This window comes from Gobio gobio (assembly GCF_949357685.1).
Source record: "Gobio gobio genome assembly, chromosome: 20".
NCBI lineage: Eukaryota > Metazoa > Chordata > Actinopteri > Cypriniformes > Gobionidae > Gobio > Gobio gobio.
Window position 1 is genome coordinate 6,373,040 of NC_137113.1, and position 6,000 is coordinate 6,379,039.

The window sequence follows — 6,000 nt, forward strand, 5'->3', positions numbered from 1 at the left end:
ATCGCATCCTTCACAGGATGTGTCCTCCAGAGGACGCAGCCTTCAAAATTAAATTAAATGAGACACAGCTAGTGGGTGTCCTTTTTGCGCGAAATAAGAGGTGTGTGTGGATATATTCAGTAAAAGACAGTAAAAGTGCTGCAGGTCATGTCACGTGTAGAAATGGCAAGTGGGAGAGATAAGGAAGGCTGCCTGGAGTTGGAGGATTCGCCAGCATCGTATAACGCCGGCTTCACACCGCACGCGCAAGCTGTGCGTTGGCAGGGCTGATGCAGTGCTTATGGAGAGCGGGAGCCACGTGCGCCCGTTGTCCATTCGCACACTGGCAGCGTTTGTCTCATGCAGCTGAACCACGGCTCGTGTATTGCAAAAACAGACGAATATTGTCCATTCTGTCACATTTTCCGGTGTTCTCCTCCGACCCCTGCCTGTCTCATGCTTTTAATTATGATGGGCTGCATATATCTGCTGCAAATGCGACCGTGTTCCCCTCTGTCCCAAACACACATGCATATAACATGTTGTATATAAATAGTTCACATGATAAATGTAACATTAAAGTTAAGATATGCTTAGTTTTAATAATTTAAACAGGCCTTTGAAGTTTGGGCAAAAACTTCTGGCAGTGTTGTGTTTTTGTATTTTTTTTTTTTTCACAGCGCTGGATGTCATATGGTAATTATGAAACACGGAACACTTCACTACATGATTTCATGGTGAAATGTGTTATTTTTCATGTTAATCAGGTCAACTGCTCACGCTGAATCATCATGAATCATTGCAGCCACAGTGCATTGTTCTGATCAAAATTGACATGATTAACATGAAAAATGTTACGCCAATGTGTCGGACCTTGGTAGACAGCGCAAGCAGGAGACAGCCAGTTAGGAAACAACTTGTACATGATATAAAAAAATGTAATACTGTATCCTAAATTATGGATAATTAAGCTATATATCATATGCTGAAGTAAATTTCTGGAGTGTTAACGATTAAAAGAAAAAAACAACAACAACAACCGTACAGAACCGAAAACCGTGACCCTAAAACCGTGATACGAACCGAACCGTGGGTTTTGTGAACCGTGCCACTCCTAGTTAGGTGTTAACAGCACATTGAAAACATGCATAACCGGAAGAATCGATGCACTGCTTTGACGCACACTTCCGGTATTCAATTCCTCTGTGATAAAGGCCTACTGTGTTCTATCCACCTAATATTTTAAAACTGAAGTGTACTTAGTTCATTTGCGTTAAAACTACATTAATCAATTTCACTGGGTAGTGGATCTGCAGTTCCCAGCATGCTTTACAAGGGACTGCATTAGGAGTGTAAATTCGAGGATTAAGAGTTATTTTATGTGTTTTTCAGTGAAGGGAAAGATGTTGGTGTTTTGTGTTAGTTATGTTGGACATTTAGAGGAGTTTCTGTAATGTTTATGCATTTTATGGTTATCATTATGCAGAAGAGGCTGTGGGACCTCGATGATCAATGCTTAAATGCAGTCTTTCCTTATATGATTATTAGCTACATATGCTATATTGTGTATATTGATTAACAAAACTGCTTGTTTGAACATAAGAATAAGTCTTAGTTAATTAAAATATTAAGTTGGACCAACATAAAAAATATAGTTTGTGTAATTTAATAAAGTTAAGTTAAACATACTAAAGTAAATTCATTTGACCTATAAACCAACTAAACTGATTTATTTTGAATGAACTAAATCACTTTTTGACTGCAGTCAGGGAGCAGTGTTTTTTTTTTTTTTTTTTTTTTTTGCGAATTTATGTGTTTATACACTCACTCTCTTTTATGTTAAATAATGTGTTCATACAGATAAGCACAAAATCATATTTTCATTCCAGACTACAGGATCTTGTGTTTCTCTGCACATGATTAAAGAAACAGTCAGGATGTTGCACGCAGAGACTGTAGATATTACTATTAAATCAAGCGCCAGCGTTAGTTCTGGCAGGCCACATAGTCAAGCTCCGCTATCAGCTGATTGGGAAATTCTAACTCCGCCCCTCTTTCAGCTGATCTGTTTCAGCTGATCTTATGCTCTCAATTGGCTTCTCTCAAACAGGGCGGCTTTCTTAAGCATAGCTTCACTTCAATCTGCCTGCTTGTTGCAGATGCTACTGTAGATTTTACTTTGTTAGAAAGGAAAAATAAGGATATGGAATGTAATTCAGTTAACGTGCAGACATATATTAATGAGTATTATAATTATGTTCAGATATACACGGATGCATCAAGGAGTTCAGATAATAAAATAGGAGTAGCGTTCAATGTTCCAGAATTTCATTTATCTGTAGGGAAAAGGATCAGTGATGAATTATCTGTTTATACAGGGGAAATGATTGCAATATTATTATCAATGCAGTGGATAGAGGAGGTAAGACCTATGAAATCAATAATTTGTTCAGACTCAAGTTCATCATTGGGTAGCTTACATTATAGTCAATCAGAGAGTAGACCAGACATTTTAATAGAAATACAGCAAACATTATACAGGATTAATATGATGGGTCTAACAGTGGGTTTTTTTATGGGTTCCGGCTCATATTGGTGTCCAAGGAAATGAAATGGCAGACAAGAAAGCAAAGGAAGCCATTAAAAACAAAGACATTTGTTTATCAGTTAATTTGAGTAAGAACGAAATCAAGAGTATTATTAAGAAAAGGTTGAAGGAAAGGTGGCAAAAACAGTGGGATCAGGAGAAGAAAGGTCGATGGTTTTACAGTATTCAAAGGAAAGTAGGAGAGATGAGAAGTGCAGGGAAAAACAGGAGAGAGGAGATTATAATATCAAGGATGAGATTTGGACTCACAAGTCTAAATAGTACACTTTATAAAATGAATAAACATGATACAGGAAAGTGTGAATTTTGTGGGCAAGAAGAAACAGTGGAACATGTTATGTTGTACTGTCAGAAATATGAGACTGAACGAAGGGTTTTAATACAAAATCTAGAAAAAATAAAAATGCGGTTTATATTAGGAGATATTTTACAAAATATGTCAGGAAATGAATGTTATAATTTTATTTTTCAATATTTAAAAGTGGCTAATTTATGGAATAGAATATAAAAAGGGAGGAAATTAGTAATTTTGATCCACACTCCATACCAGTCGGTGGCTTTAATACACCATTTCGTTGTTTGTCAACCGCCAATAAATATCAAATAAGAAGAAGAAGAATCTGCCTGCTTGGACGCTTCTGCTGCACGCTGCTTTGCAATCAGGATAAGAATTTATGGTTTTCCTATGCTTTATCATCTATGCATTTTGTGCAGTCTGCTTTATCAAATCACCAAACCATACACAAGGCTTTTTAAAGTGCAATTGCCTTTCACGTTGTATTCATGTATCAAACGGAGCTACAGCAATTCTATGTTCGTTTTGAGTGAGATAAGTAGGCTATGTGTTGGCTAATGATTCAATCACGCAATGTGAGCATTATTTTGGCAAATATGTATTCAATATTTACATACTTGCGTAAGGAACGTGAGCTGCTGCTGCATTTTCATCAGAATTATACCAGGACATGTACTATTTCATAACTATGGGAGCAGTAACAATTATGACCATGTGTTGGATACTTTCGTCAGCTTATTACTAGACTCTGCTGTCTCGTACGTACGAATGATTTATTTATTTTTCCCAGCTTACCCGAGTATGGCGGTTCAAGTCTAACGTTACAAGCTATTTCCTCAACGAAAGCAACACTTGCTGAGCCTGTTATTTTATCATTTGGCAAACGTTTTACTGGGTTTTGTGTCTCGGGCTCTGGGATACGTGCCCCATTGCAGCGTGTTTGCAGCGATGGGTGGCGGCCGATCGTCATGAACGTGATCCTGAGAGGTGGGTGTACGAAAGACTGTCTTAGGAACCAAAGTTGTTGTCACACGGATAGATTAGAGTGTTACACGCAGGAAGTCAATGTGGTGAATGTTCATCTCTTCACGCTTGTTTAAGCTTCTGTTTAATGCGTTTATGCCTTGATGTAAGTACATCTGCTTATGTATGTTTATTGGATATGTTATTGATGTCCCGCGATCATTCTGTGGTTATCATCGGTGAGTTTTGAGCGCCGTAGCGGCCGTAATTTGCCGCGAGAGAAAGACGCTAATCAGTATTAGCATTGTCAGTATTCTAAACTGCTTCACCAATGTGTTTATACTAATAATGCATCATTGCTCGGTTTATTATGACTATTTGCATTGATAATACTGTCATTACTGTTAGAGATGCAGACCTGAGTGTTTAATCCTTGTTTATTGTATTTGTTTGTCTATAATGCCAGTGCGTAAATTATTATCAGAATAATATTGTAATTATATTTCTTTATTGTTCCTTTAGACCATTAATACAGATGGCAAACCAAAGACTGTTAATAAATACATCTTTGTGAGGAATCTATTCTCCGACTCTTGATTCTCTGACCGGAATCGTGTCCATATTTGGCCGCCTCAATCAGCATATTATAAAGTAGCACGCCTTCGCTACAAAAGTGGTCCTTCGAGCCGGATTGAGAGCAAGATCGAACCAATATGGACAAAGCGGAAAGTGACCTATCAGAGACAATGTCCAGATCTCGACGCAAGATTAATCTGCCTACACATCTGGATGATTACGAGGTTGGCTACCATCCTGCTGGTGACCCTTCTCCAAAAGCTTCCTCTCAATGTCCTAGTCATCCCCAAAGCAGCTCGAGGAAAACGTCACGCAGTGGTGCCAGCTCTCAATCCAAGACAAGTAGGCGTTCCGTTACATCCGATGGCGTTTACATCCCACCAGAGCTTTCTAGCGTCCAGACTGCTATGTTGGAGGAGAAGATCAAACAAAGACAGTATGACAGTCTACGACAGCAGGTAGAAGAGGACTCATTGATTGATCTGGAATATCAGAGACTGCAGACACAAGCTAAAGAGGCTCAGCGAATGCAAGAGGAAGCGATAGCCGCGAAGGAGGCTCTGTTGAGGAAACTAGAATTACAGCGCAAGCTTCAAGATGCAGAGTCTGAACTCGAAGTAGCTAAGCTTGTATCCTCTATGCTTTCTGAAGACTCTAGAGCAACCACTCCAGTTCCTACAGACTCTGGTTCTCCAAACGCTCCACAGCTTGCAGCACGGAGCCAGGCTTGTTCACCACAGCTCATGCCTTCCGAACCTCAGCAGCCCTCCTTCCAGTCACCCGCTGTGACATCAACGCTTTTGCCCTGTCTTACGGCACTGCCTGATCCTGAGGTCACTGCAGCGTCACCTAGACCACCACAAGCATTCTTACCGTCAGTCCCTAATGTAGCACCAAGGGCTTCTACTGCGGTTCCAGTACACCGTGTGTCATTAGCATCGAATGTGGCCTCTCAGTCGGCAGTAGAGTTCACCATCCCGACCTCCGCTGCTTACTCCATGAGCAGCAACATGCAGCGTGTGACACAGCAGCCTGTTACTGCCACATTACCTACCCTTCGCTACAGGCTACAACAAACAGCCACAACGCCGGTGACCACACTTCCAGGTCTGTCGCAGTTCCCTGTCTTCAGTCACCAAGCATCAACGACAACACGTCATGCTCCTGATTACGTTAAAGTATCTGAGCCTTCCCCCTCAATTGCCTACTCACCTCAACTGAGTCCAGAGATTCTGCTTGCATCAGCATATGGCATTCCACGACCCATGTTACCAGTCTTTGCGAGTGGTGCTGAGAGTGACTTTGCTTTGTTTAAGTTAGCATTGGACAATTTGTTGAGTAAGCACCATCATATCAGTGAACAGTATAAATATCATGTTCTCTTGAGTCATTTGGAACTTCCTAGTGCTCATCAGCTCGCTAAATCCTTCATGTATCATCCCCAGCCTTACACTGCTGCTCTGCATGCACTTCAGGATAAGTATGGACAACCAAGACAGCTTGTTCAGTCTGAGTTGGGTGCCATCTTGAGTACCCCACCTCTTAAGCTGGGTGATGCCAATGCCTTTGACTCATTCGC